Source organism: Camelus ferus, chromosome 8 (assembly GCF_009834535.1).
Source record: "Camelus ferus isolate YT-003-E chromosome 8, BCGSAC_Cfer_1.0, whole genome shotgun sequence".
In the NCBI taxonomy this organism is placed as follows: Eukaryota; Metazoa; Chordata; class Mammalia; order Artiodactyla; family Camelidae; genus Camelus; species Camelus ferus.
In genome coordinates, this window is record NC_045703.1 from 28,751,867 (window position 1) to 28,774,475 (window position 22,609).

Genomic DNA, 22,609 nt, shown 5'->3' on the forward strand with positions numbered 1-22,609 from the left:
ATATGATGCTTGAGGGCAGGCTGTCAAGGCACTTACAGTCTGGTGGAGATGTATATCTGGGGAGGACGGAGGCCTGGGTAGGAGAAGTGGACCTTCAAGGAGAAACAGTTGCTCGCTTTTGTACGTACAGGTCCTCTTCTAAGTCTTTGTCAGTAGTGTTAATTTGGATCCCGATCTATGTAGCAATTGTTTTTATCTTCATTTTACTAAAGAGGAAACTAAGACAGAGGAATTAGGTAACGTGCCCAAGATTACCAAGTTAGTAAGCAGGGTCGAGATTCAAGTTTAAACTTTCTGACTCCAGGGCTGTATTTTCTTTAAAACACTATAGAAGAATAGGTTAATTGGTGATAAAATTATTTTATCCACCTCAGTTGTCTTGGCGAAAGTTCCTAGACAGAACCAAGCCTACCAATCCACTTCTCTAAGTGTCTAGACCGTGTTCAAATTTTTTGGGGGGGTGTGGGGGACAGTGTTTTTTGTTTGTTGTTTCAGCAGCAACAACAAAAACCTAGAATACCAACCCATTACTCCACAGTAGGAAATGCAGGTGTGGACCTATGTGGACTTGATGTGGTGTGTCCAAATTATTGTCCCTAAGTCAGTGTATTTACTGCTGCCTTGGAGTACCTACCTAACTTATAGCCAGAAGTTTGCTTGGCAAACACAGAGCCAGTGCAAGGGGCCCTCCTGGTTGGTGCAAGAAGAGTTTCTCAGCCGCCATACCGTGAGGCTTCCTTTTCTATTGATGGCTTTGCCAGGGGGAGCAGAATACTAAAAATCAGTTCACCAGTCCTTGATTTTACATCTGCAAGTTCTGCTCTCCAAAGACAGATGGCCTCAGCCTTCTCATAGTCACCACAATTGAAAATGCCCCTGCTTTCTCCACCAGAGTAATTTAATCTGGTTGACAAAGCAGTGAGTAATGGGAAGATGTGGGACAGAAAAAAAATGATGGCCTTTAGAAAGCCAGAAAGGCATTGGGAATTGTCATTTTAAACCCATCCTAATATCACTCATTCAAGTGACATTAAAGGAAGAATGAGAGGGTGAAAGATTTTACTACCATTACTGGAGTGAAAAGTGACCAGGTCAAGAAGAGTGTCACTAGTCCATAAGTAGCAGGGGCCCAAAAGAACATAAAAGCATGAAATACAGGATGGCTATTTGGATGATATATGTTTCTGAATAGGGAATCAGGTGAGGGTCTTGCACGTTGACCAGAGTCATTACTAAAAATACTAACCTGGCTTCAGACAATTTCAGAAGACAATGACGAAATCGCCTATCGCCCCTTGAGATTGGAAAGTTCTTTTTTTGATGGGTTCCCCAAGAAATTACAGCTTTCCTCTCTAAAGCCAGAGACTCCCAGACTTTGCCAGCTACAGTGGGGTGACAAGACAAGTGATTTAAGACAGGGGAAGAATGCCTCCCCTCCACTAAATCACACTTCTTCTTGCCCTCTGTCATTTCATGCCACCTCGCAGCACAGTTTCAACCTACCATAATTCACCTACATGCTCTGACCCTTCCTGATTTTCTGTGCACACGTGGTGCTGTTTTTCTTCTCTGCCTTCAGAAACCCAGCCTACGCATATGGTTACAGACACCGGAAATGCATCCGTTAAATAAAGGACTGTGTGACTTTTGTGCCCTGACAGTGAATGCGGTTTGGTGACACGTTAAAGCCAAAGGAGAAAGCTTGAAAAGCCAAAAAACAAACCTGGACTGAGTCATGGGCGTGGGTGAGGTGCGGGTGAGGTGTCGGTGAGGGATTTCTCCATATGCTTGTTGGTGACTCAATTATCTCTTACAGGAGAGTCTGTCAGTAACTTCTGTCAGGTTTCTTCATTCTTTTTAGTATGCCCGCCGTTTTCATACTGTGTCACTGTTTTAAAAAATCATTTAAAATAGATTCACAGCCCACTGTATCTTGAAATCAAAAATCCAGGTAACTACAGCTGTCTTCAAAGAAGTCATCATTTTTGTTAGTTCTTGGGAAATTATAGGGTGTTTCTTTTTCCATTTTGAAGTTATTCTGTTCCTGGTTACCTGACTATGCATTCTTGTTTGTTGATATGATTACAAATGATTTTAATGGGCAGATATTTTCCAAGATGCAGAACTAATTAAGTTTAGTTGAAGATTTTAAAAGGTTGGAAACTTCCTTTAATCTTCAACTTTTAAGACGCCAAATACCAGTTCTGCAGCTTCTGTAAGCTGAAAAAGAAATCCCCCCAAATAATAAGGACAACAATGTATAAACACTTCCCAAACTATTCTATCCACAAAGAATTCCATTTATAAATGGAATACTCCCTTCTTTGTCTTTGCCTTAGAGCTTGGGGGATAGCTGTTTGTATTTGTGCATTTTCTGAATTTCTACAGTTTACACTTGTTTATGGTACATTGGGGAGTTCAGAGTAACCATTTGCAAATGTTTGAAGATATTCAAAAGAAAATATTCCCTGCTCCTTGATTTTCCAGGGAAATGACATCGGCTCTTTAAGATGTAAAATAATCAATGGAAAAAACGTGTACCATGAGTAACCCTTTCACCCTCACTTTTTCCATTCCCGAGGAGCAGCAAGATCATGCCACTTGCCACCTTTGTGGCTCCCAAATTTCTTGTGTGTTTCTAACACCAGAAAGAAAATCTAAGACTCTTTTCCCTGGCCCCCATACCAAGATGCTCCCCCAGCCTCAGCAGCAGGGGTTCCTTCCACTTTTTGTTTTCTCTGGGAAAGCTAAAGAAGGGGGCTGTAGTTTTGGGAGTTTAGAGTTTAATTATTAGTCTGGTCATGGAGCCACAATCCCAGAAAGGACTATTTTAAGAAGAGGACGGGATACTGCCTCGTTAGGAAAGCTAAAAGGGTGGAGGTGGCAGGTAACTTTTTGCCGGTTTGGTTTCTCCAGCTGTGAAGTTTGAGAAAGTCAGTTGCCTGCGAGGTCAAGTCCATACAGTCGAAATATTACTATGAGTGCCAACTATGAAAGCAAGAAAAAGCGGAAAAACTGAGTGAGAAGAGAAAATAGGATGTGCTCAGATCCTATGCCAAGCTTGAGATTTTTGAATGTTCTAGTGCTTGGTTATTAGAAATCTTCATTGGCAATGTAATCCCTGGTGTTAAAGTTCTGCCTGTCAGGATGCAGATGACCAGTCTCACTATAGGTCTTTCACAGAGCCAGCAAGGAACTGCCAGGTCTGCGTCATGCCCACATGTGTGTGGTGAGGACCTGAGAGAGCGCTTGCTGTGATCATTTCAAACTCATAGAGGAATATTTTCTGGATGAACAAGGTCAAGATTGGCCTTAGACACATCTCGTTCAGTGTTGCTGGGTCTGTTTTAACCCTTAGGACAAGGGGATTGAAGGAGGGTTTTAATATGCAGGCATCTGGCTTTTAGATGTTATTTCAATCAGATTCTGATGGTATAGGAAATGACATATGTGACCAGGTATGTATTTCTTTTGCATGTAGCTGTAACCCTTTGTCTTCAGCAGGGCTGGGACAAGGGTGAGGCAGGAGAAGCGCTTAGTGTGCAAACTTTAAAGATGGACTGACTCTCAGAGTCGGGCAAGTGCAGCACAAGTCCTGGCCCTGACCTCCAGACCTTCTGATCCATATGGCAGCTCCCCGAGGCTGGTCTCCATGGACTAGTTCCCCCTGGAATTTCATGGAAAGTTTCCTGTGCCTATACACAGAGGCATTTCCTTGGGAGGAGCAGTCTATAGATTTGGGCTTCAGCAAAAAATTTGCCTTACATCTCTGAAGGAGTCTTTTATATTATCACCAAGAAATCTCTGAGTTGAGACTTTTCTTGTTATTCTGAGGAAGCTGAATTAATTGTAAGTTTCCCTTAAAACTTAATTCCTATTTTTAGCAATTTTTGCTGTGGACCTAATATTGCAGAGTCACTATTGCAACTACATAATGTAGCCCTTGCCTCACTAAGATTGCCAGAATGACAACATGCAGAAGGTTATAGCGTTTCAAGTTACCGTATCTTGGGGTGCCAATGGGGAGAGAAGAAAAGGGAAGCAAGAAAAGAAGCAAGCTAGATACTGCCTCAGCACCTTGACTTTCAAAAGTTTATACTGTATAAGCAGCCGCTGTCCTTCAGTGGAAAACCTTCTACCTGCTGTTGAGGCCAAGGGAGTGGAATGGCTAGAGTCTGAGAAATGGGCAGATTAGTACACATCAGGGCATTGGGAGTCCTGCCAATCTCCCTAGCTCCCTAGCATGCTGCTTCACCTGGAGAGAGTGAGCTTGGAAAGATGAAAGCATTTGACCAGCTATTAACAAGCCATTGCCCAGAAGGGCACTGGAAATAAGTACCCTATCTGATTTCCAATGAATCACTCCCTTGCCAGCCTGAGAGACTGCCTGGGTATCCTGGTTCAATCATTTACACCTACCTTCGTGCAGACAAGCATCCCAGAGAGACAGAGGTGTTCGAGGACCAAAATACACTGTAGCATGGAACACTTACCTCATGTAGTGGAATGGTTACCTCTACCACCAACGCCCTGCCTTTTCCAGACTGTCTTGTCAGAGAGATAGTGTCAAAGGGACAGCGGGTGACCATTTTATTTTCTTTCACCCTGCCCCATGCAGAGTTATTCTGTATTCTTTAGTTGCTGGTTTAAATGCACAACACTTTATACATGGATGCATGTTAAGGCAATGCGTTCTGCATGTGTAAACTTTTTTTTTAAATGCCTCATAAGCGTAAAAGGAATCCATTTCAGAGAAACAAATAAATTAGCTTTAAAACATAAACAGTTTAGCACTGGCATCATTTAACAGGGTCCCGTTCTCAAGGAAAAGGAGAAAATGCCAACCCACATGCCAGTTCTACATACTAACTGCGGAGAGCTCTTCTCCAGATTTGTGGATTTCCACCACTTTCTGCTTGAGGAAAAAAGTAGGGTGGGGTCAGGATTGAGAACATGAGGCCATTAGCAAGGAGGGGAAACACACACACACACACACACACACACACACACACACAAATTATTTCAAGGGTCATTTAAAAGATTCTAGTGAAAATAACTGGAGCAAAAGCAAAAGACAATAACAACAAAAAAATTAGTATGTATCTCTAGTGCTTTAAAATAGCTCCTGAGTGTACTAAATATTCTTAAATTGGACACCTGAGTCAAGTTACCCCTGAGATCCCTTAACTCTGTGCTCCTGGGACCAAGCTATGGCCATAAGCAATCAACATGTTTGTGCGGTTTTACCACATGCACAGATCTGAACAGAGAGGAGGGAACACGAGGGCAGAGCTGCCTCTCCACTGGGACTGGGACAGCAATTTTTGTCCAGCGCTCCCTGGCCTCTCTCCATCCAGAGGGCTGGCTGCAATGCTGGGTGTCTCATCATTTCCAGCTTTGAACCTCTGGTTTGTTGTCTTTCTCTGATAGCAAGCTGTGTTCTGTTTTGGGTAAAAAGGGAAGTAAGAATGTGCCGAATAGCCTTCAAAGAGCAGGAGAGAGAAACTCACTTTATGGACTCATCTGATATGAAGCACTGACCTAATGTCCAAAAAATGCAATTAAAAAGTATATCTCTCCCTCATTTGCATGGCTTATTTCCCCAGACGTGTTTTTGGTATTGAAAATGAATGCTATTCCCATACAACATGTGTCTCAATTTGTAATGATATCCTCCTTGCAGCTGGCTTAGTTTGCCGACTGTTTCTAAAACGTTACTGTCTTAAATTTGAGCCAACCTACAATAACAAATTTTCTAGAAGCAAAGTGGCTAAGCTGCATTTGGTGAGAGAAGGGGAAACCCTATATTTCATCCTTCAACTCTTGTTTTGGAAATTCAGACTGTAACATGACCTTTTTCTGAGGAACTCTACACACGCATATGTTAAAAACTGTGCAGATTGGGTGTTGTGGGAGCAAGAATGATCAGGTTTAAGTTTCTCTGCAAAGTTCTGCATCCCATCAACAAGCCCTTTTGATATTTTAAACCTGTATTTAGAGTAATTTCAAGATATTTGGAGCACATGTGGTTAAGTGTAGAACTTTGTCATTATGATTAGTTAGATGCTTATACTTTAAATATTTAAAAGACATTTTTAAGTACTTTATCCAAAAGTTTTCTACCACTAGAATACTGTAACTGAGTGGTATCTGAGCATCATCTGAGTGTATAGTAGGGACACTATAAAGTCACTGCAGCATCTATGCACATTTTCCCTGCTTTTCTGGTTTAATTCAGATGTCATTTTTAGTAGATTTGGCTGATTTTTAAAGTGTATAAAGTCATAAACAGGATTGGTTGTCTGTGATTTTTTAAAAAATTACCAAGTCCCCTAAAGGTAAAGTGTCCAACTTGAATCATGTCAATTCCTACCTTTTTTTCTTATCCTAGAAGTTATTAGTAAAACTTTTCATTAGGGTGTTGGATCTGAATCTGTGTTCCCGTGAACTTAACGTGTCGTGTTGTTCCTCCAGAATGTCTTGGGGAGAGTTTAGTGGCGGTTAGATCGAGCACTTCACTCTTCATCTCTAGCCATCACGGAAAGTAAGACGTAGGGTCCCATCTTTTTCATAAGTACCTGTTTGAGCACTTAATATGAGAAAGAGGAGAGGGGGAAGAAAACCTTTTTCCAAACTCAGAATCCATTTAAGCTTCGGACGTTACACATTTCAAACTGACCACAGGCCTCTGGGGCTCTCACTCTCTGTGGCTGGCAAAATACAAACTTTCTGGTGAGAACAGGGAAAAGGAGGCTTAAAAGGGCTCATAAACTTGCTTGGACATCCAATAGCTCTTACCCAGCAGCATTTTCATGAGTTAAGTGTAAATGACTCAGAAACATATAGATTGAATTTCTTTTAAAATACACATGGGTTTAAAAATTAAGGCCAAAGTGCTTGGCAAAATAAGTTTTGGTTTTAGCCAAACCCCAAATGTTTGAAAAAAATATAGTTCTACAATTTTCCAAACCAAAAATATATCCAGGTCCCTCCATTCCCCTCATTTAATGCAGTGACATCATAAACATGGGACTTGATGTCCGTGTTTACATCCACCAAGATCTGAGCAACGTGAATCCTAAATGCTAATTGAAAAACTGAAAAAAATTTTTTGTAGAAAAACATCATGACCTTGCAAATGAAGATGAGCAGCCAGGGGTTCAGGGTTCCAACTTTGACAGCACCCCTCACTATCTGCTCTTCTCATCAACTACAATGTTCTCTGTCTCAGCTGTGTGTGTGTGTGTGTGTGTGTGTGTGTGTGTGTGTCTGTCTGTCTGTCTGTCTGTCTGTCCTGTGCACAGGAGTATTAACTTAAAAAACTTACTATATTTGGAATGCTTAATTTATACTTAATTAATTAATATATTACAGTCCACCAAAGATAAGAAATGCTTAATCATATCCAAGCAGAGGGAGACAGCCCCCTATCACTCATTTATGATTCAAAGATAGTCTTCATTTATTTCCCTAGAGGGCAAAACGTCCATTTTCTTTTTAAGAAAGTATTTTTCATGTGTATTAGTTTAGGTATTTATTTGTGTTCCTTATGCTTCTATATGTTATTTATCTTTTTTTTTTTTTTAATGGAGGTACTGGGGATTGAACCCAGGACCACGTGCATGCTAAGCATGCACTCTACCACTGAGCTATACCCTTCCTCTCCATTTTTAGCTAACGATGTTGAACACTGATTCACTGCAGGAACACTGTTATTAAGAGATATCAGGAAGGAGGGTAAGAGAAAAGAGGGAAAAAAAGGGAGAGGGAATGGCAGGAGTCTTTAACTTGTTTTAAGGAGCTAATAACCTCACGAGAGAGACAAGAAATAACCAAGGTCACTTTTATAAGCATCATGCAGAACCTGCAAACGGATGTGATGCTGCAGACAGCAGGCTTCAATGAGGGCAGGGACAGGGCATTTCCTGCATTGTCATAACTGAGAACTGGCAGAAAGAGCACGGGTATTTATTGAGCGAATGAAAGAGAAGAGTGTCGGGAGAGTAAGAGCTAATAGAGATACCATGATAGGGTTCCATATGGCAGGTGAGTTTGGAGATAGAATCTAGAACTGGGAAGGGCCATGACCTGGTGGTCAGGAGTGGAGGAACAAGGGATGCAGAGAAGAGGAAGCCACATGCGGGATGACCGTCCCCCACCCTTGGCTGGAGTGAAGGACTTGGCTGCAGAAGGAGAGGAGAGGAGGGGGAGGCTGGAGGGGAGCAGGTGGACAGTGGAGCTGGAGGTTGTGGAACTTGTACCTTGTAGATGAAGCAACCTCTCTGTGACCTCGGGCAGAGGAGGGACAGGATGAAATCTGTGTTTGTGGAAAATTACTTCAGCAGCTGTTCGCAGACTGAAAGGCATCGAGAGAAAGACTGGCATCACTGAAGCTGATTGCATTCTGATGACAGGCTAATTACCAGCGGTGGATTCTAAACATCACGGGACGTTACTGCTGCAGTGTGAGGGGCGAAGGATGCCACATCTGTGTCTTAAGTATGTAAAGCCATCGTGGCAATGCAGTGGCAGGATGGACTCTTTTCTTTGTGTCCAGAGTAGTCCTAAGGTTTCATGGCACACAGTGGAAGGAAACCTCACAACTGATGGAACATTCTGACATTCAGTCAAAGGGGATGTTGGCCGGGCCCCAGACTGTCATGGAAATAGGAGCTCCACCCCTCTGATGGACCAGCTGCTCTGAGCCCTAGGCCAGCGGAGCGGGGCATGGTGCAGGCCGTGGGCTATCACCTAATGGGTGCACGAGGCAGGCAGCAGCTCTCCTAGTGGAGAACTTCCCTGCTGATGCACATGGAGCCTGGACAGTGGCTGTCTTGATGCACAAAGCTCTGTCCTTGGCCGGAAGAGCAGCTATAAGGCTTGGCTGGCTTCCTCTACCTCAGACACCTTCAGAGATTTTCACAGAATCAGAATCAGATCCTCCCAGGGCCCGCAGGTACTTTTAAGGGAATTTGGCAACTTTAGGAGATGTCCTTTTATATTTTTAACTTCCCAGGCCATAGACCTCCTGAAGCTTCCACACGTGGTGTCTGTGGGCTCCTGGTAGTGGAGGGAGGCAGCAGTGTGGTTTAGTAGATAAAGTCATCTCTCTTGGGGTTGGGCCAGCCTGGATTCAAATCCAAGCAGTCAATTAATTACTTCACCTCCCTGCGCCTCAGTCTCTAGGTCTGAATAATAATAACACTGCTTTGAGGAATAGGTAAGAAAACATACGTAGTGGGTGGCAGACCCCAGGTGCCCTGTCTTATTAGAAAGGCTACCATGCCTGGGAGAAGAGCACAGGGCTGGAGTGAGGCCTGCTTGGATCTGAAAACCATCTGTGTCATTTATCAGCTATGAGTCTAGAGAAGTTTTATAACCTCTCTGTGCCTACATTTTCTCATTAAATAATTGTAGCAGCTAATATGTATTGAGCATGTAAGCAGTGTATGTAAGCAGTGTTCCAAATTTTACGTGCCCACGACAACCCTAGGGATACCATTATTAAACCCATTTTATAGATGAAGAAGTTGAGGTACAGAGGGGTTAACTATCCTATCCAGAGTCATTGGCCTGTAAATAACAGTGCTGGAATCTGACTGGCAGCCTGGTCCCAGAGTCTCCCTGCTAAACCCCTGAGCATATCTTCTACAGAAAAAAACAGTAATAATAACCCCCTCCTTGAGAGAGTTCTCAGGCTCCAGTGTAAACAGCAGAAGCAGAATGCCCAGGGGTACCTGGCATATATACAGTAGTGCTCATTTTGACAATTATTATGGTGGCCCCTGCAGCCGAGAACTTCTTCCCTCAATGTGTAATGAGAGGTAATGAAACACTTCCAGGCTGTCCACTTTGGACGTGAGTGAAACCATTTCAGAAATCCTCCTAAGATGTTTGGTTCCACTTCTACAAGTAAAAACTGAGACAGACATGCTCAAGGTCACAGAGTGGCGCGGCCAGGATTAGAACCTGAGTCCTCATCTGCCTTTCCCCTCAGTAGGACACAGGATACGACCAGAGCTGCTTGAGTTACACGCCCTGTGCCAAGGACCAGAGTCATATTTTTGCCACCCACGGCATTGCTTCCTCACACCGGGCAGCTGAATTTCAGAGAGGAAATAGGCTGCACCTGAACATCTGGGGTGGCAGGGTGGAAGGGTTGCAGGAAAACTGATTAACCACACTCTTCATCTCCTTGGCTGTTTATGGGTCAGGGCATCAGTATGCCTGCTCTTATTTTTTACAGTGAAGTTCCTATGAATATGAAGCTGCCCCCCACTCTCTTTCTCCCTCCCTCTTTGTGCTAATGGGCTGGTTGTCAAGAATAAATAACGTGTCAGACCTCTTTTCCAGACCTAACCTAAAATCGTAAATTCTATTGACCCATAGACAATAGCTACTTGCCACATAAAGCTGCTTTTTCTCTAGGTTCTTTTTTCTTTCTTTTCTTTGAACTTAGAAAGCCTATGTTCAGATTATATAAATAAATAACAAACTCAATCTTAGTACAATAAACATCTACTTTTTTTTGTCCAAGGCAGAATTTTTGGAAGGCACATGAACCAGCATCAGCTAGTGTGTGTATTGGATAGGAACTGAATGAAAATGCAGTTGTTATTTCTTGTTGAGTAACTTCTCAGAGTCCTTGTCTGCAAAGCAAGGGAACTGCACTATGTATGTCCCTAAGGCCCCTTCCAGCTCTGACACTGTGACCACTGCTTGTCAGAGTGAGGAAGGGGAGAGGGGAAACCCAGAACAGGGGCAGGACTCTGTGGAGTGGGGCATTGACTTTGGGATTGTAGGAGCTGGACTTCAACCCAACTTTGCCCCTTTCTGGCTGGTGACCTTGAGTAAGTAGGTTTCTTAACTTTCCTGGGAAAGTTTCCTCATCTGTAAAATGGGGACAGTAGTAAACAGTTCAAAACATTGTTGTTTCAATGAAATAAGAATATCAAGTATACTTGTTTTCAAGTGAAATAAATATATAAAAGTGTTCAGCACAGTATTTGACATAAATTAAGTACTCAGTAAAATTGGACTTCTTTCTTTGAAAACACTGCAGCTTTCCATAATGGTAATAGAAGTGTTTGCTCCTGAAAACCAGAGGGGATAGGGCTCCAGGGTCTTCTTCAAAATTTCTTGCAAAACATTAGCCATATCATGTAATTCTTTATTTTATTTTTCTCTTTCATGAGTGGACGTAGCCACTGGTTTCAGTGCATATGTTAAAATGTGTGCTATTAGTCGTGAATCCCTGCCTGCTTTTAGAAAAGGACCAGAGAGACCTTGCATTCTGCTTAATTTGTTTTGCTTAAATACCCAGGTTCTCGAAAGGATTTGAGGTAGTTAAAAGGATCCCTGTCCAGGGTGAAGATAAAGGCTTTTGCCAGTGCACAAGAGGGGGCATCTATGGTTCAGGGTTCTTTGTTCCCCAGGAACTTTGAGAGGTCAGCAAGAACTAGCAGTGGCCACTTGTATGAATAAACAGGCCTCTCTACTCATTGAACTCATAGAATCAGCTACACAAAGAAAATGAAATTTTAATTTGTAGAACAAAGAATTAAAGTTGGATTTGTCCTAGTAGGAGTCTTATACAGTTGTAATTTTTATTGATTGCAGAGTAAAATAAGAGATTTGTGAAAGGAGAAAGTTATAAAAAAGAAAATCAAGATCTTATGTTTGGTTTAATTTTTTTCTTCTTTAAAATTTAAAAAATTTTTATTTATATTTTATTTTTAAGATTTTGTTGTGGGGGGAGGTAATTGGGTTTATTTATTTATTTCTTAATAGAGGTATTGGGGATGGAACCCAGGACCTCGTGCATGCTAGGTATGTACTCTACCACTGAGCTATACCCTCCCCCCTAGTTTTTTTTCTTTTTAAGAGATATATATATATATATGTATATATATATATACACACACACACACACATAATAATAAGACATATCTCCGTATGTGTGTGTGTATACATATATATGTATATATATGTGTGTGTGTGTATATATGTGTATATATATGTGTGTGTGTATATATATATATGTGTGTGTGTGTGTGTGTGTGTATATGTATGTAAGCCTTAGCGCATCAGAGCCATGGGGCAGGCAGCGCGGTGGTGATGGAATTGTAATTCAGATCAGAGCCCAGCACTGAGCTGAGCTAGCGCTTACCCTTGGCTCCACAGCCCTTTCCTCACCACGGGTTATTTCCCATAGCAATCACGCTAGAAAGGAGAAGGGGTGTTTTTAAATCATCAATTAGTGAGCTATAAGAAAAGAGGAGCCTTCCACTTCATAAATGAAAATCGTTTCCAAATTAGTAAAAGTCATTTCAAACTTTTCATGAAGCAATGGCTGATGGAGGAGGGAGGGAACCATTTTTTGGCAAAACCTCACCAAGCCTTAGCCCTGTCTGGGATGGGCCTGGTATGGAGACCACTGTCTGGCATCACACCCGATCTTATCAGCTGGTGCAGGTGGCTCTGTTCATTGACTGCCGGGCTCTACCCTTGTGAGTGTCCCAGAATAGCTGCGGCTACCTGAGAGGAGTCCAGTCCTCAGGGACTCACTATTGTCCCAGATAAACAGCGTGGCTGAAGCCAGCACGTAATAGCTGTATTTAAAGGTGATAAGTGATGGCCGATGTGCCCGAGTGAGTGGCATCACAAGTAGGGCCTGGGGACAGAGGCAAGCCAGCCTGGTAGCAGGCATTTCTTACCCATCCTAGGGTGGATGCCACAGGATTTTGGACTCCCAGGAATAAATATGCCAGACTCCAAGAGCTGCCTTCTGGACAGATAAGACAGGACGGACCTACTAGACTTTGATTATGCTAATGACAAAGGTATCTGAGAAGGCAAAGAAAAATAAAAGTTCAGAAAATGGATTAGATTGACTGAAGCAGGCTTCCTGATAGAGGTGGAATCTTTTGCCTCCAAGGGACCGTCCTGGAAATGTTAGGATGTGGAATAAGCCATTTTCTCTGGATACACATTTACTTCTGGGAGTGGTTATCTGGAAACTATAAAATTTCCTTTTAAACGCAACCAGCATACGTCTTAGGCTATAAAGGCCGAAGGAGGAAGGGCGAGAATGACTGAATGTTGACAGTATCAACATTGAAAGGATTTACTAGTACTCAGGCCTATTTTTGGTCTCTGTAATTCTCTGAAAATTCTCATGTGATAAAGGAGGAGAAGTAACTCAATTACATTCTTAGCAGTGCTTACCTGATGAAAAGTGCCATTGGACAGTGGCTCACTCAGTGCACTTGGTGTGCAGTCGTGATTCCATGAGGAAGATACTTCATTCTTTTGGCCAAAGGGGCAGTTGCACCTGGATTTCTGAGGGCACCTGGCCATACATGCCTGCTGGAGATCATGCACTGTGGAGCTGGTCTTCATACACGGTACATACATGGTACACGAGAAGGGCTATGTGTGTGTGTGTGTGTGTGTGTGTGTGTGTGTGTGTGTGTGTGTGAGAGAGAGAGAGAAAGATGTTCCACACAGTGGGGCCCTGGGGCCCTACCTGACAAACTCCAATTCAGAGGAAAACCCAAATGTGAGGTACAAGTAGAGCCACTTTCCCAGAACCTTCTGTGTTAAGGGACACTCCACAGAGCTCTGCTAGAGGTGAGACTGTGTATGTGTGTGTGTGTGTGTGTGTGTGTGTGTTTAGTAGAAAGGAGACTCTTTCTGAAACTTGGGACTTAAGGGTCCAGAAATTAATAGTCTTTATTGTACACCGATAATAAGACATATTTCCATATTTGATGCTGGTTTTGGTCCAAAGATCTTACAATCACAGAATATGAGAGATGGAAGATGTAATAGAAAATCTCACCCAGGCCTTCATTTCACAGAGGAAGACTCCAGGCTTGGGAAGGTTATGGACTAGGTCCAAGATCACACAGCTACTTAGGGTTCATGCTTTTGTTGTTGCTGTTGTTGTTGTTGTTGTTTGGGGTGGGGGAAGTATGTTTATTTATTTATTTATTTACTCTTGGAGAAGGTACTGGGAATTGAACCAGGACCTCATGCATGCTAAGCATGTGCTCTACCACTGAGCTATACTCTCCCCCCCCGACTGGTTCACGCTGACTGTTAAACTGCATCTCCGTCTCACTCATTGTATTAATTTCCCCTTTACTCAGATCAAGAAGTTTAGACGGAGAGAACAGGTTGTTCCATAGGACACCTCTGCTTGGCAGGGGCTGAGCCGGAACTTCCTGCCATGATCACTTTCTAAAAGCCCAAGCTCACTTCCTCCCCACTCTTGAGTTTCATACCTTGCAAACCAATAACTCTCAGGAAGGCAACGCTCCAGCTTGGTTCTTCATTTGCAATGATTCCAGAGTCTACTTCTGTGTCATCTACCAGGGGGCTGCCTGAACTAGCCAAAGCCAGAAGGACAAACAGAGATGCCCTCCCTCCCACCCCGTCCTCAAATGTTATGGCAGAGAGGGACCTGCACTGCCACCATCTGGCCTTGACAGGTGTCCCAGACGCGGCGAGTGTGCTGTGAGAGGGAAGGAAAGGGCACGGAAGTCTGCTCTGCCATCCTCTTCAAATACGCTTGGTGTGAGGAGGCTTTCCAAGCAGCAGGAGTGGGGCTGCAAAAAATAGAGTGTGGTGCAGCTGCACCCTTTAGAACTTCGGGGGAAAACACATATTATTTACCAGACAATAATAGATACCAGAGAATAATAATGATTATTATAGCGCTAGGGGTGGCAAACGCCGTAGTTAAGGTTCCAGAATGGCTCTCATTATAATCCTGTTTTCTGAGTCCCTTATGAAAGCCTTGAGATTTTGTACAAGAAGGCTGAGGCTGTCCATGTTTGGCCTTTGTCCAAAGGTGATTTCAATATAAGGAAATTTACTTGAAAAAGATTCCTCTTTTCAGTGGTGGTGGGGTTCATGACTGCATTAAAGAAAAAAAGCCGTATCCTTGAAAAAGCAGTTGCAGCATTCTTAAGTAATTAAAAATTGGGGTGCTTCCCAGTCACTGGAAGAAAGCATTAAACACCTTTTTTTTTTTTCTTTCCCTTTTTAAAGAAAGGATTCAGAGTTCCCCTCTGACTACAAGATTTGGTCACTCTTGGTCCCAAGCCCAGAGGTGGAGATGGTTTCCCTCCCACCATAGAAAGTTCCAGGCTGTGCTTCCTAAACAGAAAAGAGTCGCCCCCAGAAGAAGCTACATTGTGTCTTTGGATCCATTTGTCATTTCAGAGGTCCCTTCCCAATTCTTTGTGACCTTTCATTTGATGATGACTCTTGGTGTTTTGTTTTTATACCTCTTCTCATCATTGTCTCCTAGAAAGGAAAGAAGGAAGGCGGGCTGGAAGGAAGGAAGGAAGAAGGGAAGGAAGGCAGGGAGGAAGCAAGGAGCAAAGAGAGAAAGAAAGAAAAAGGAAAGGAAAGAAAGAAAGAAAGACAGACAGGAAGAAAGAAAGGAAAGGAAAGAAACTCAAGTGAGCTCTTTATTCAGAGATAAATACCCACATTTCCAAGTCTGACCATGCCAAATGAAAAGGTTTCCATGGCCTTGTAATTCCACTCCCAATGCATATTTGTGGTGTTTTGCATTTTCACTTTGGTTATTTAATATACATATTAAATGCACACAGATCTGGTGATTTAATGTGATTTGGGGAACCCAGGCATTTCCTGTCATGCACATTCAGATTTTCAAACCTTGTTTTTGGCTGATTGTTATTATCGTTACCATTAACACCAGGATTTGGACAGCAGGGTTCAAAGCACAAGCTTGTACTTAGTCCTCCCCATGGACATTTTGACCTCCTCACACTTGTGCTAAATTCATGCTGCAGACACTCTGAGCAAGTTCCCAGGTCTCTTTGTGGCCTCCATTTCTTCATCTATAAAATGAGGAAATTGTGTATATTATCTCTGGGGTCCCTTCAAGTTCTACATTCTATCACCTGAAATTATTTGTTCATTGTTCTAGGAATAATCTCAACAGTTGTAAAGATATTTAACAAGCCCTCTGTCACCACCTCCTGTTAGCCCAATTTGACCCATTCACATTTCTGACATCCCCATTTATTGGCAGGAGAAAAAGGTACTGTTTTGGGACATGGGGGACAAGAGCTGTTTGACTCTCATTCATTTGACAAATGTGTGTTGAGCTGAACTGGGGGTCAAGTGTAGGGACGTGAGCAAAACAGAGCCACAGACCTCAGGGACTTCACAGTTTAGTTGGCAACTTCTGAATGGCTGCTTCCTGGGGGTGACAGAGTATCCTCAGGAGACTGGTAGCCAGTGAAATAAGCCAGTAGGGCTAGAGAGGCAGAGCCTAATGTCTGTGGTGAAAGTTGGGATGGGCACTCCCCAGAAACCGACTTTCCTGGTGAACAGTCCTGTTCAGACCCTCTGCCCTAGGATCTCAGTCCCAAGCTTGGCTTGGATGTGAAGAGATGTGAGTGGCTCACCTTTGTCAGGCAAGACTCACAGAGAGGGGGCCTTTCTTCCAGCTCCGTTGTCCCGTAGGAAACCTTGGAGGAGAGGTCTTTGTGTCCCAGTAATTTTTCTTGTGCTAAAAAGTCAATCTCATAGCCTTCCTCCTTTGCAGCAAACACTGGGGCTGTTAAACAGAGTATGGGGGTGAGGTCTGCAGCACCAGGGTACCCCAGTGACCTTGCCTGGCTTTGGGGTGACCTTGGGCAACTCCAAAGACCTCCTGCCAGTTAAGCACGCGGTAACGAGGAGAGTGTAAGTTGCTGGGTGGCAAAGGATGCTGCTGCGGTCTCTGGGAGAGGGCAGGGTGCACCCTGCTCATTATGGTATTCCAAAAAGCGACTCGCGTTTCATTTCCTCACACACACGAAGCTGGCAGGGCTGACCCCGTGCAGAACTGTGAATGAAAGTTGTGTGGAAGCCAGGCTGTGCTGCCTTGGGTCTTAAGTCTGACCTAATGGCTAGAGAGCATGCTGCTCTGACTCAGGCCCGGGGCCTCCCCAGCTTGTGGGTGGGGGGTGGCTTGGTCTAGTGGATTCTAACGAGAGCCCTTCTCTTTTTCTAGGAACGCTCGCTCACAGGGTACCTTGCATGGAGAGAGGGCGCAGAGCAAACCATGTCTCGCCATCCAGTGACACCAGCTGGTCAGCTCACCACCCCCTCTGGCTAAAACTCAAGCAAATAAAGCCGCTTCCTGTTATTAAGCATCTCTGAGGAAGCAGCCCTCCCTTGGTGGCCTCTAGCCCAGAGAAGCCAGCACGTCTTGGACCCACCAAGCGGGCCCAGCCTTCCTGCTGCCACCACCTTGGCTTCTCCCCAGAGGAGAACTTAGGGATTTTGCCCCTGGTTTTCAAAACAACAACAACAACAACAACAACAACAACAAATCACCAACAAGCCACAAGGACCAATGTAGGTATTCTCTCCGCCCCATCTTCAAGGCTCAGAGGGTGAGGCTGGAAGATGATACGGATTTGAAAACAAAAACTGTTTTTTTAAATCTTTTTAAAAACTGCTGTGGTTTTGCTGCTACACGAAGAATTGTGATTTGCATTGTACGGTTTTGGACGTTTACTGTTCACGTTTTGACGGCGGAGAGGGATCGTACTGGAGTCCCACCACTTCAGATTCATCTCTGTCCTGCCCAGGATGCACTTTTAAATGAAGAGTTAGAATATTTTATTGGCTAATATACTTTTCTTGTTATTTTTACAAAGGCCACCTTTATCCTTTTTAATGCCATATTTTCAGTGTTACACTTTTATGGCTTTTAATTTTCGATTTGACAGATGTAAGAAGCAGCATGAATAGTTTATACTGTGGTTTTTCAGAGACTGAATGCCAAGAGAACTCGGTAAATGTTTATTCTTCTCAGCTTTCTCTTTAAATTCCCCTAAATAGTGCCCCATTTGGGAACAGAGTAAGAGTGTTGAACTGAAGACCAAAATGCCCTCAAGGTGTAAAATAATCCGAGGGGGAATATTTGCTGGGCGTCACGAAAGACTTGGATGAAATTTCAACCCTGATGGTTTTCGGTGATCCAGGAAGTCAGTGAAGCAATCTCTCTATACGCAGAGTCCTTTCATGATAATTAGAATGGTATGGACAAACCAATGAAAACAGGAGGCAAAGTGAGAAAGCTCACCCGTGATTCTGTTTCACTGTTTGCTTTCTCCTGTCATGGTTAAGAGAAATGTGCAATTCGATCCTCAATCAGTGGGTGGAGGATAACAGGGTAGATTTTCTTGTGTGCACTTGTACAGTTGTAGCTGCGAGTCCAGAAGTCCTCTAGAGCATGTGTACTGGCACTGAGTTGGTGAGACAGTCGTGGAGTATCCCATTCTGATGAGTACAGGAAAAAAAAAAAAGAGAATAAGAAAAAAAATCCCCAAAAAAGAAGAAAACTAAAAAAAAAAAAAAAAAAAAAAAAATCAAATCACCTTGTGATTCAGTGTATCTGTTTACTAACTCCAATAAAGCAATTGTTCCCTCTGGAGGGGTCCAGGTACCCCCGCCCATGAGGCCGTGGAGCCGGTGGCAGGAGTGGGGCGGCCGGGTGGGCGAGGCCGGGGCGGTGCCACGCTGGCCTTGAAGCACCACGGGGCCCGTGGATGCGGTGTACATACTGTATTTCTATATTCTCCTTTGTACAGAGTCACTTAACAAGTCAAGCTACTGTTTTACAGGTGCTCCTTATTTATTAGAGCTGTGAGAGCTTGGGGGACACACCTGGCGAGCGAGCTCGCTTTTTAAAAATGAAATTGGGGGGCAGGGGACAGGGAGGCGGGAGGGAGGGGAAGCTCGCGAGCCTGGGGAGAGATTTATAAAAGTGAACAAAAGGAAAACTTCCAGCAACCAATTAAACAAACCATCCAGCCCTCCCACACCATACCCGCCCAAGCCAGGCGCGGCAGCCCCCACCTCTGGGTGCCCAGTTCCCTGTGGGCCCCCTAACGTTCTCCTCTCTCCCTGACCGGTGTCCGATTCATCAAACAAAAATAAATCTCTCAGAAAGAAAAATGCACTTACATGTGCTTATTTTGCTTTTCTCATTATTATGACTATTGTTGTTATTTTCCTTGTTACAGAAGGTGTTCACTTCTTCCCTCCAGGGAAAAATATTTTTTAAATAAAGCTAATAAGTCTTATAAGATGTTGCGATAGAAGGGTGACCCTGGCCCTTCCCAGGCTAATTCTCTGCAAACGAGAGCCCACCTGGTCCACTTGAAGGTCTGCTGCCCACCACCCGGTTCTTGACAACACGCAGTGCGCATAGAGGAACTCTTGGGTCTGTAGACTGCGGTGTCCCTTCCCAGGTGCTCTCTAAGTCCTGGTCTTTTTTGGTTCCAAGGGTCTGGGTCTAAGGCTTAAGAAGCATCATGCAGTGAAAGCAAACCTCCCTGGGAGACTCTGCTCCCATCAGTACCTCATCTCACCTGTGGGTGTGTGTAGGGAGATGGGGGTGATTATGTGGATGGGAGGGGTCAATCCAGTTTTGCTTTGGTACCTGAATTAAACATAAGAAAGTTTCTAAGATGGAAAGAGCACTGATACCTAGTTCTAGTCAATGTTAATATACCCTAATCCTCTTGTTCTGCATATGAAAAATCTGAAGCTGGAAAGGTGAACTGACCTGTTTAGATCCCACACTGAGCTGGTTTAGCTCATCAAAACACAAATGTTCATTAAAAATTTAGGCACCATCAGCAATCTCCTCTAAATAACCATCCTAGCAGTGGATTCTGGCCACTGGGTTTCTTTCTTTCGTGGAGCCTGAGGGATCTTGGAGGTTCCTGGTGTGAGTTATGGTTATGACTCCATCAGAACTCCTCAGCCCAGCCAAGGACGTGCCAAGCCAGCACCCCGCTGGGGCTGTCTGGTGCAAAGTCCCTGATAGTGTTACTCATCTGGATTTGGCCGTAGACGCAGTCATCCAGGATATTGATTTTGCTTCTGTCTGTAGTCCAAGATCATCCAGCAAACACGATGACCCTTCAGGAAACAAAAGGTCCCTTTGTTCCAATATGAAAAGATTCCATGGCATCTCATTAGACAGCACACCTTTTCCTCCTTCTCTTAATCTTAGTGTTCCCGGAATACAGAATCCTGATGGGCTATCAAAGCCATATTCAGAGAAATAGAAACAATGCCAACAATTATGGACATCAGCCTCATCGAGTCTTCACAGTAACCGTGAGATGTTTTCCCTTTATTGCATATGAAGAACTGGCAACTCAGTGAGTTTAGTAATTGCCCAAGTTCACACAGCCAGTGAGTACAGATGGGAGTCAAACCCAGGCCGCACGACCAATCTGGAGAAAAACTGTTGACATCTTCCTGACTTACTATTTTGACTTCCTGTAAGTTTGTGGCAGTGATTCAGTTTTGTTCTAAAGTGGCCCTCGTATTAGACTAAGCTAGAGAGTGGAGTGTTCATGGCTACTGGCCTCCGCACATTGTTGGCTGTGGGGAAGTGCTGAGGCCACTCCGCTTTCTGAGAAATTAGGCAATGAATTTCCTGCTGGTTATCAAAGTCCCACCCAACACAAGGCCCCATGTGTGATGCCGAGGGGAGACCTGGAAAGAGTAAAGCTCACAGCCCCGCTCCAGTGGCTTCCATGAAGTGGGAAGATGGGGCTGTGAAGAAGGGCTGCTTCTTGGTCTCAGCACGATCTCTCCTGTAAGTTTCCAAGGTTTATGGAAAATCACATCTGGAGCCTGGATTCACAGCTTTGCAAAGCCACCCTCTTTTTGCAGGTGCTCCCTTGACACTGGAAAAGCAGCTTGAGCTGCAAGCAGGGCTAAGGATTGCAGTTTGTGCTGCCCGCATGGCACAGCCAAGGGCCGGAGCTGGGACAGGGGCACAGGCACAGAAGACTCACACCGACTCCCTCCCCACTGGCTCCTCCTCTACCCTGAACTTCGCCTTAGGTTCCCTCACCAGTTTCAACAGGGACCCACCTGGGGACATGCTTCATTGGTTCCTCGTGGCCTACAGGGTGGCATGCAAAGCCCTCTGGGCTTCTGCTGGACTTTCCAGCCCCACCTGCTCCCTGCCCCCAGCCTCACCTGCACGCCACCTGCTGAATTAGGAGCTGTTTCCTGAGGCCCTGCTGTCTCTACCCGTCCTATGTCTTTGCACAGGAAGCTGCCTCTGCCTTGAAGGTGTTTCCCTGTATTCTGGGTGACTTCTGCTGACCATCGAGACTCAGCCAACTAGTCAGTTACACTCTCCTGGGGAGCTTGCAGGCACTACCTCCTTCCCCCCTGCCCACGCCCCTCCTTGCCCACCTCCATCCTGGTGCACATCACACTCCCAGCTGCTCACCTGGCCATGACCTCTGCAAAGTCCTTGAGGATGGGGAACCCTGTCTTATTTGCCTCATATCTCCTAGACCCAGCACTTGGAAAGCCCTCCTTATTACTATGATGTTGAATACAATTAACAAGCCATCCGCTTCAAAGTTCAGTGGACGTGCCACCTCTCAGTGATGTCCAGCCTGTGACAAGGTTACTTCACATCACAGGGTTATTTCCCTGAGAGGCAGTTAATTGCCTCTCCCTCCGGCTCCCATGGCTCTTGTTTACGTGGAATGAGGCCACTTCTTGAACCATCCTTCCCACGTCATTCAGGCTGCTTGAAGCCAGGCACTTTGCATCCTTGAAGAACTATTCTCCACCCCCGGAACAGAAAACATTGGTTGAGTTGAAGCCCTTTCCTCCTACTAGCCTAATGGGAGAAGATGACAGGGAACCCATCCCCAGAAACCAGAGCAGGCATGCGAAAGACACAGGAAGGCTGCGGAGTTTCATTTTGTCCCTGGTGCTCAAGGTGAGTGGTGCCAGTGACTTCCCAGATTCAGCACATCTTCGGGCTGCTTTTGAACATAAGGAGCAACTCAAGGGGAGAAGACGCAGCACTATCCTGGGGCTTCTCTGCTGGGCGGCAATGCCAGGCCATGGAAAGTTTACATTTCTTGTCCCCAAGAGCCTTAGAGATTAGATCATTTCTTGATGGAAAGTTAGTCTTCAGCATCCAGAAATGGCCTCTTATTCCATCGTCTTAACCGTGGCTGGAATGAATGGTTGCCACCAGGGTATGGAGTTCTTCTGGTGAAAGGAGGGGCCTCCACTGAGAAATGGAACAGGGTTCGCATCCATTAGATACTTGCTCTATGCCTGGCCCCGTCTATAGGCCTGGCATACTTTTGCTTATTTAATTCTCACAACAGCCCTGTTGGGGGGGTTAGTTTTATCACCCCCATTTCAGAGCTGAAGAAACTGAAGCATGAGGATGAAGGGGTTTTCGTCCACAAATATAAGAGGCAGAATCCAGCAGTGGACTCCAGTATCCACACTCCCTGTGGTGATGAGAGCTGCATCCCCAGGGCCCAGGACGCCTGGCGGTTTAGGCCGTTTGGCAGAGTGTAGGTCATGTACTTGGTGCCTGAACCATGAGATTGAGACATTTTTGACCTCTATGTTGCATTTGGAGAGGAAAAAAAATCTACTTGTCTTGATTCCTGGCTTTGAATGTCACCAAAATCACAACTGCCAATGTGTCCGTAGGTAAAGTTGAGGGAGTAGGGTGGGGGCCTGTACCAGCAGCTCAGAGAAAAGAAGGGAAGAG

The 22,609-nt window shown here is 44.5% G+C and overlaps 1 protein-coding gene across 2 annotated transcripts in view; it reads left to right on the plus strand.

Annotated features, from left to right (window-relative positions):
- The window catches only part of SOBP (sine oculis binding protein homolog), a 157,699-nt gene extending 138,700 nt beyond the window's left edge, over positions 1-18,999 (plus strand). For both annotated transcript variants that reach the window (XM_032484632.1, XM_032484633.1), the window contains one exon: positions 17,045-18,999. The gene's annotated coding sequence lies outside the window, so the exon portion shown is untranslated. The remainder of the gene's footprint in view (positions 1-17,044) is intronic.
- Positions 19,000-22,609: the final 3,610 nt, after the last annotated feature.